Source organism: Sceloporus occidentalis, unplaced genomic scaffold (genome assembly GCF_023333645.1).
Source record: "Sceloporus occidentalis isolate IW3139 unplaced genomic scaffold, rSceOcc1.0.p SCAF_377, whole genome shotgun sequence".
In the NCBI taxonomy this organism is placed as follows: domain Eukaryota; kingdom Metazoa; phylum Chordata; class Lepidosauria; order Squamata; family Phrynosomatidae; genus Sceloporus; species Sceloporus occidentalis.
Window position 1 is genome coordinate 175,611 of NW_028317357.1, and position 9,542 is coordinate 185,152.

A 9,542-nucleotide genomic window follows, 5' to 3' on the forward strand; every position below is an offset into this window, starting at 1 on the left:
GTTTACCATAACCTTTCAGGACCATCGTTGTCTGGAAACATCACATGTTTGGCCGTTTGGTCCATTAGACCGAGTGTTAGCCAGGTTTTTTAATGTGAATTATTTGATTTTATTGTTTTATTCATAATGTTTGTTTTTTTGATGATTTGGCATTGAGGTTTGTAAAACCTCACATATTGTTCTTAGCTTTTGAAACAAAAAAATAAAATAATAATATGGTGTAAAAAATATTACCCGTTAATACTGATGTGTTGCCTCTTTAAGAAATATTTTAAATAACCCTTTGTATCTATTATATCAAATGTACGCATATAGTTAGATTCACCGAGAAAAAGAAGGAATTTCACCCAAATATAATTTTCTTAGTTTTTTTTTATTGGCAATGTAATAATCAAAATAAGTTTGTATCAAAGTGAAATGACTGTTCGGAATGGTAATGGAATATAACAAAAAAAACAAGACCCCCACTCCCGCCCCCCCTAAATTGCATATATAACAAATGCAAGTAGTATTATATTTGTAAATGTAAGTCAATTTTTTTAAAAAATATAAAAAAAAAATACCAGAATTATTTATTGGTATATTAATTTATTGGACAGGTTACTACAATGCAAAGCTCGTTGTTTAAGGTTTTTTTTTTTTTATTAGTAGGAGTAGTCTTTTAATTTAAAGTGTAGATATTTTGCTAATATAGGGTGCTTTGGGGAAAAAAACCAGAAAATTTAAGGACACAATGAATGAAAAAGGTCAAATGTTAGGGTGAACTAATAAATCAAAAAGGACTAAACTAAAAAATAAAATAAAACTAATTTGTTGTGAAATTGTGATTTGCCAATTATATTACAGTAGCAAATTTCAATTTGCAAATAGTTATATTTCTAAGAATTGATTTATGAGAATATATAAGTATAATATATACTTTTCTTAATCTTCGATCCACCTGTTTTTTTTCTATTGCTCATTTTTGTTGGATGCAAAGCCAAATAAAATGATCAATTTATAGAGAAGGGCCAGTAGGATTAGAATTCCAAACACAGCCACAAGCCTTTTTGTAATCAAAACTGTATATTCGAATATTTAGAATATTAATATTTAAAAGGAATGATCAGGGGATAAATTTAATTGAAACAATTGTTCATTTTGCTTGAAAGGGATCGTTAGCTGGGCACACAATGTTTGAGAATGTTTCAAATTGGAATGTTCGTATTATAAATAAAATTAGAATATATAAATAAAATAGTACATTATTATCGTACAGGCTTTTATAAATAAAATTTGGCCATTAGAAAAAAAATAAAATAGTGGGGGGAGCTGTCGGAGACCCCTCACCTGCCTGTCTGGTGCTCATACGGAGAAGCCAGTGGAAGCCAAGGACTCCGACGGATAGCGGAGGGGGGAGGATAATTAGCATTTTCAGTGGCAGCTGGCCGAGTAGAGAAATTGTGATTCCTTTTCTGTTCTAAAATGACACATTGTTTATCGGGACACAATTCTCCCCGCAGGAGAGCGGTAGAGAGTGTGCCAAAGTATTGTTGTGCAAATCAGGAGCTTTTTGTGGTTGAATTAGCCAAAAAAGGATTAAGAGGAGATGGCCCGTAGGCCACTAATAGCTGGAATGAGGTCCAGAGAACTTTAGATATGCAAAGCAGGCTTCGCGAACTGAAGACGCAAAGCCCATCACTTTGTCTGCGGAGAGTTTTTTTTTGTCTGTGTGTGTTTGTGTATTTCTCAGATGTGCCTCTGAGGGCAAAGAGAAATCCAGGACACTCCAAACATGTACTGTACGGGCTGGGAAAATTCTGTTTTGAACTTAAAATGGGTATTTTCATATATGTTTTCCCACCACTCGTGCAGCTCTTTAGAATATATATCGATAATAATAATAAAATGGCGCGGGCACTTTGGATGTGGTTGGCCAGCCATCATGTGCACTTTAATGTATTTGAAGGCTGAGATGTCCCTTTACATTGACATGGTGTCCCTCTTACAAATGCATGGCAGGGGATTCTGAAGACCCCCCGTGTGCATTGGCCCCTTTGCTTGCCCCCCCAGCCCTTTTCCATGTAGGAGATGGCACTGTCTAATGAGACACCCCCTCTCTTGCGTGGAAAGCGCCCCTCGTTGATTTCAAGTCTTCTCCAGGAAGGGCTGGGATGACTTCAGCAGACAATTTTTTGATATCTTCTAAAAAAAATTTCACTTTCTAAACCTTAAAGCCATCAAACATCCTGAAAAGACAGACAGAATGATCTTGTTGGTGATTGACGTTCATCTGGATTTCTGTAACAGGACAAAAGACTCGTAGGAGCTTGTAAACAAGTGCGTCTCTCTGTTTGCACCCGCACCTGTCTGCCTTCCCGACAACCTTCTTCTAACGACACCTTGTTTGCCAAACTTGTTTGACTGTGACATGTAAGACGTAGTATCGCAAACGCTCTCCGTATCTGTTTACGCTCGTGTATTTGCCATCGCAAGTGGCGGTCCAAAATGCGGGATCCCCGCTCTCCGCCTGCCCCGTACAATTATTTCGAGAAGTAAAGGCTAGAAATAAAGTGTCACTTTGACCTCGGAAGAATACCGTGCCAACGAACTCTGAATATCATAGGAAAATGAGAATTCACGGCTTTAAGAGGATGGCTGAATGACTTCTGCTTAGCTGAATCGCAGCCAAAACAAATAATTGAATTAGCCGCATGAGTACAGGAGTCCACGTATTTATCAACCGATATCCAAGATGAAATTATCTCGTGAAGTTCCTAAACCAAATGGAACCATTGAACTGCCATATGGTACACCATTAAACCCAGAAACGAGAGTTGGTGCTTCTGTTCCCAGCTTTTGAATGGGGCGAGGGATGTGATGGGTCTTTGGGCAGTAGTGCTAGTCTGGATCTTCCATGTTCTGAAGATATATGTTCCCTCAAGACTCCATTCTACTCCTTTTGTCTATATTTGCATTAATTTATCCTGGAATATTTCTAAGGAAGGATTTCCCCCCAAAAGCGCACCTTTTTTAGGACAGAGAGGACAACGGGATGTGGCTTGATAGCTTCTCCCACCTCTACCCACTCTTTGGCCATCATGGTGAAGACGACTTCTTCTGCCGACGTGCTTTCCAGTTCCTACATACGCCACACATATTTTTTATTGTATCTATCTGCATATACGCTGACGTTACGGAGTGTCTGCCCGCTTGACGCTACAATGAACCCTGCAGAGGTTAAGAAGGGCTAAGTAGAAATCTGAAGTTGTATCCATGGCCCATGATGACGGTAGAACGAGCCAAAACAGAACGGTGACAAAATTGGATTAGGGCTATTTAAAAAAGAGCGAAGTGAGAAGAATTAGTAAATTGTTTCTTCCACGCTTCCTTGCTTTGGAACTGTCTGTCTGAGTTGTTCAGCTCACCCTAACGCTGCTGGGACACTCAATGGATATTTGCATCTGTTCAAAGAGTCACAGGACAGAGACTTTAATCCCAGCGCGGGGAGAGTAATGGGACAGACACACTTCTTTACATGCCTTCTTTGTAAGAGCCTTCTTTTCTCTCTGGATCGCGAACAAAACGTTGGCTCTAATGAAAACCAGACAGCAACTTAAGAAAGTTTTAATTTTCTTTTAAGCAGGGTTTTGTACCAGCGACGAGTGTATTTAAACATTTTTTTCTTCTCTTTTTTTCTTCTTCTTTCTGGAGCAGAAAGGATCTCGCTGTTTGAGTTTGCTTATTCTATAAACTATCCGATTGTTGAGTTGTCCTTCAAAGTTCAAAGGCCAAATCTATTGAATTAAGGCACCCTGGGGAGAAAAATATAATATTTTTATTGGCGTGATCTTGACCTCATGCAGTGAAATCTCCCCCCCTCCCCATTTTATTTTTAAGGTCATTAAGACCAAAGCTGGCCTTCAACAAACCCCTCTATATACATAGATCTCCACCTGCTGAGACCTACAGAAAATATATAAATTATATTAACATTCAAATAGCAAATTAAATTTTTTTTTAAATGATATACAACTTGATCCCTGGCTAATTTCTAGATATTCTTCTACCTAGCATTGATTTAATGTGTAAATTGTGTTAATATAAAACTGCGGTTAAAAAATATAAATTTAAAACCCCCCATAAAATTTTCTTGATGCCCCTCTTTTCTAGGAGGTCAGAATGTTTGCTGGGTATGAGGGGATCGCAGGGTTCTACAGCCCTAAAAGCCCCGATAATGTGTATAGAAACAGCAGGAAACGGCTTTATTAATTAAGATGTTAAGGATCATAGAAGTGCCTTATTCTTTATAGTTTTAAACTTTCTTCTTCTGTTCTGCTCTTTCTTTTTCTTGTTTATTTTAACGACTCCTATGAATGGCAGAAGCCTATCATTACAGTGGGGCACTTTTAAGCACCCCCCCCCCCCCCCCGGGGGAATAGGAAATTTGCCCATTTGGTCCTGCTTCTCAATCCTTATCAGCCTCAAAATTAAATTCAGAAAACATTTAAAAAAGACAATGTTTTTTTTAAAGATTATCTTCCTATTTATCTCTATTATCAAGGATAACATTTTTAACTCTTATTTTCAGTTTTTTTGTCACAAAAGCATTACAGAAAAATCTTATTATTTATTGTTTTATATTGCGCTGTACAACGGGAACAATGTAAATCTTCAGTGTTTTATAAAACGGGATTCTAATTTTGGGAATGCTACCGTAATAAGGGGCTGCCGCCGCGATGAAGACGTTACGTGTCGTGTCAGAGAGCTTCAGCCTTAAAACCAAATCTACAGACAGGGACAAAGTCTAATCCCACAATGAATTTAATCAATCAAATAACGTTGAATTTAGGTTTATTTCATTAGTAGAAAAATGCACAAAACTAGGGTTGCTGCATCAAAAAATATGTAATTTTGTTGCACAAAACGTTGTGCTTTTTGATGGTTTGTTTTTTTTTGGTAGATGCTGGATTTTAGGTAGTTTTTGGTCTCCACCAGAAGCTCAAGTGAGTAGGAAGCCCCCATCAGATCATATTGACAGCAGATGTGCTGATCGGGAGCAAAGAAAGCCAGCAGGGGTACCGATCATCCAGAGACCAATAAGAGGATTGCAGGGGGAAACAAGAGAGGGTGTTTTCCACCGACGTGTGTCTCAGTCCAATTATAATACCTACAACCCTAGCTTATTTTATTTATTTTGTGGAATGACAACCCCATATATCATGAAATGGGAGGGAAAGCAGGAGGAGGCTATTGTGTGGAGGGTTAATGGTGTCTTCCATAGAAGGTCCAACACAATGGAATCACTTACAGAGATGGCAAGAGATGCACGGAACCTGACAGGCAATTGTTTTGTCCTTCAGAAACACTCTTAAGCAGTTATTCCTGAAGACAGAGAGCTACATTCTGAGGTTTCTTTCTGGTTTGTTTTTTTAACATTAAAATTCTTGACAGGGCTTGTTCGTCTTAGTCCTCTTTTTTTAATTGTCTTGAAATTACCTTTGTGCCACCTACCTTCTTTAGCTCAATATACTTGATATACTCCTAAGTGTGGATTTGGTGGACGGTTAATTTGGTGCAGGGTATGAAACCTTGATAATTTATTGTTTTGGGGGTAGAATAAAGGGTTCACTCCCGAGTCGACACAGGTTTGTTGAAAAGAAAGCTTAAGATGATGGATGATCCAAGGTTCTTATTCGACCATCTAACTGCAGAATTTTTAGCTCAAAACAGTAAAGCAATCGGCATCTTCAAGAGCCTGGGTCTCGTCTTCTGTTCATCGGGAGACCCAACATTGTAGACAACCAACATCGGGAGACCCAACATTGTAGACAACCAACATCGGGAGACTCAACATTGTAGACAACCAACATCGGGAGACCCAACATTGTAGACAACCAACATCGGGAGACCCAACATTGTAGACAACCAACATCGGGAGACCCAACATTGTAGACAACCAACATCGGGAGACTCAACATTGTAGACAACCAACATCGGGAGACCCAACATCGGGAGACCCAACATTGTAGACAACCAACATCGGGAGACCCAACATTGTAGACAACCAACATCGGGAGACCCAACATCGGGAGACCCAACATTGTAGACAACCAACATCGGGAGACCCAACATTGTAGACAACCAACATCGGGAGACTCAACATTGTAGACAACCAACATCGGGAGGCTCAACAATCAACAAGCTATGCATTATTACATCCTCCTTCTCAGAGAATTTAAGAATTACAAAAGGGCATTGCTGGAGATATGGGGTAATGGGGCCATGGCAGTTAGGAGAGGAAAAACTTTTTTTTCTTAATTTTGTTAAGAAAAATAATGGACAAATTCTATAACCCTCTCCACTTTTTCTGTAACATAAGACCAAAGTTTTGCCTTCTATTTTTTTCTTTTAATTGCTTCATGTTTAGAAATCTGCGCCAGGCTTACCACAGTTTTATGTTGATAAATAAACCCAACCAACCATCTAAATCATCCAGGGAAAGTTCAGCCTTTGTTCATCACAGCCCTGATTAGCGCTCACTCACAAAAAAACACAGCAATAAAATCAAATTGGGTAGGGTCACCCAATTTGATACTTATAGGACAGGTGTAACACAATCCGCTCCTACTCAAAAAAATGGTACCATATGCTTTATTGCTTAAAAAAATATATAATTGTTTTAAAAAAAATCAAATAATTAGACCACGCAAATTTAAAATATTAGCACCCTGTGAAATTATTTTAAATTATAACGTGAATTTTTTTTAAAAAAGAAAAGAAAAATACCAGCACTACACCACCGGCTCAGCACAATGACTCTAAACCAATACGAGAAATAAATAAAAAAAATCTCGCCATTGCTAGAACCACCTTCAAAAATTAATTCGAACAGAATTTAAAAATATTTTGAAATATTATGAAAGAAACATCATTAAATAGCCAATATTATTGTGTATTTTTATTTATTAAGAAAAAAAATGACATTTTTCTTATTTCCCAGTGTGGGTGAAATTTTTATTTTGTATGCAGTCATTTTTCAAATTTTTTTTTTATAGAAATAAACGTTTTTCCCGGTTCACAGGTGCAGATACTTGTTTAAAAGCAATAGGGAAAAAGTCAAACATTTGGGACTGAATGCAGGAAGGGAAACAAAAGCCGTCTTGAAGGCAGGGAAGGGAAGAAGGAGCCGGGAGAAGCATCGGAGACAGCTGTAATGAGTAAGAATGGTAGAACACGCGGAACAAAGGTCCGCGCCGTTACCCCTCGTGCTGATTGTCCTTATGTCATCGCGGCTGGTGCGCTTTACTTAAGGCATCAAAGACAGAGGTTCCAAGATAGATTTATGCCTTAATGGGATTAATTCACCTGCAGGGACTTTAAGCCTCCTATGTATCAAGAGGATTAGTGAAATTGTCTTTGTGCTTTAAAAAAAACCAAAACATTAAAGGGACAGAAGAACCTGACATCAAAAGGGTCCCGGGTTCTATGAGTCAACACGCGTGTTATGGCTGAAACATTACCCAGCGTTTCTTTATGGGGCGGCCCTATAAATGATGCTCCGTCACGAGGCACTTAGAGGCATGTCTGGTGTTGAAGGTGCGTTTGGTTAAATAGTCGGGTGTCCAGATGGCCCGTCTTACAGGAGGGGGGGGGCAGATGGAAAATGTATATGGCAGCAAGTCATTGCTGTCTCGCTTATATACGTCTTCAACTAAAGGGGCCATCTGGTGACCTTATCATGCAAGCGAAAGGGGCTGTTGTGGGGGTTGGGCTGTCGTCGATGGTTATTTAGGAAATCCCTGAATTTCTCAGTGTGTAAAGTGTGTTTATGGCGTATTTCGTCTCCGATGGTCCCAAGCCGTAGATCTGGAAATGCCCTTTTAAAGTCATAGACGCGTTGAGTCATTGGCAGGCGTAGCGGTTCGTTTGGATGGAGCTGTTGGGTCTTTAAGGGGTAGGTAAGTGGTAGAGATTAATACAGTGGTGAAATATGACCTGGATGTGGTGACCGCCATACGGACTCCTTTAAGACCACTAAGAAGCCCAAGGGAGAGAACCTCTGTGAGATAACGCTGGAAGACTTACCTCCCATCTGGGATACAAATGTTTCAATCATTTCCTTTAATTACACATCGCTCTCCCTATACCCACTGATTCATTATACATCGCTCTCCCTATACCCACTGATTCATTATACATCGCTCTCCCTATACCCACTGATTCATTATACATCGCTCTCCCTGATTCATTATACATCGCTCTCCCTGATTCATTTTACATCGCTCTCCCTGATTCATTTTACATCGCTCTCCCTGATTCATTATACATCGCTCTCCCTGATTCATTTTACATCGCTTTCCCTGATTCATTATACATCGCTCTCCCTGATTCATTATACATCGCTCTCCCTGATTCATTTTACATCGCTCTCCCTGATTCATTATACATCGCTCTCCCTGATTCATTATACATCGCTCTCCCTGATTCATTATACATCGCTCTCCCTGATTCATTTTACATCGCTTTCCCTGATTCATTTTACATCGCTCTCCCTGATTCATTTTACATCGCTTTCCCTGATTCATTATACATCGCTTTCCCTGATTCATTATATATCGCTTTCCCTGATTCATTATACATCGCTCTCCCTATACCCACTGACTCATTATACATCGCTCTCCCTATACCCACTGATTCATTATACATCGTTCTCCCTATACCCACTGATTCATTATACATCGCTCTCCCTATACCCACTGATTCATTATACATCTATCTCCCTGATTCATTATACATCGCTCTCCCTGATTCATTATACATCGCTCTCCCTATACCCACTGATTCATTATACATCTATCTCCCTGATTCATTATACATCGCTCTCCCTGATTCATTATACATCGCTCTCCCTGATTCATTATTTGCCCGTGGACCTTCCCACACGTAATGATTCAATTAGTAGTTTGCGGAAGGGTTCAATTTAGACTTTTTCAGATCTCATGATACGTTATGAAGGACCCAATGACCTTCTCCTTCTCCAGGAGGAACCCACTTGTGTAGCCCCTTCGAAATGTACTAAAGACAAATTAAAACCCCAGGAAATACCCACTTTACATTTTTCTCTCTTTGCAGTTCATTCATTTATCCAAATTAATAAGTTTGTTTTACCCAAAAGGGCAGCCCCCCCCAAAACAAGTCAGAAAACAAGAAGCCGTCAGTTTGTCTATATTATAATGATATGTCTGTATGATAATTATATGATCGTTATGTGTCTGTATGATAATTATATGATCGTTATGTGTCTATATGATAATTATTCATCAAACGGGACAGGAAAAATCTGAAAATATTTGTAAGCGATATGGAGGTCCGCCCGGCCATTGTCAATGAATTCCGTTCCTGAGGAGAGGAGGCTACGGGGGGGCTGTTGATGTTTTGTTTCTGTAGAGAATGATTCACTTTTCTCTGTGTGCTCAGAGGCTTAGAGCGAGTGAGCGAGCGTGCGCGCGTGTGCGTGAAGGGGGGTTTGGATGAAGGAATGAATGTAAATCCAGCCCATG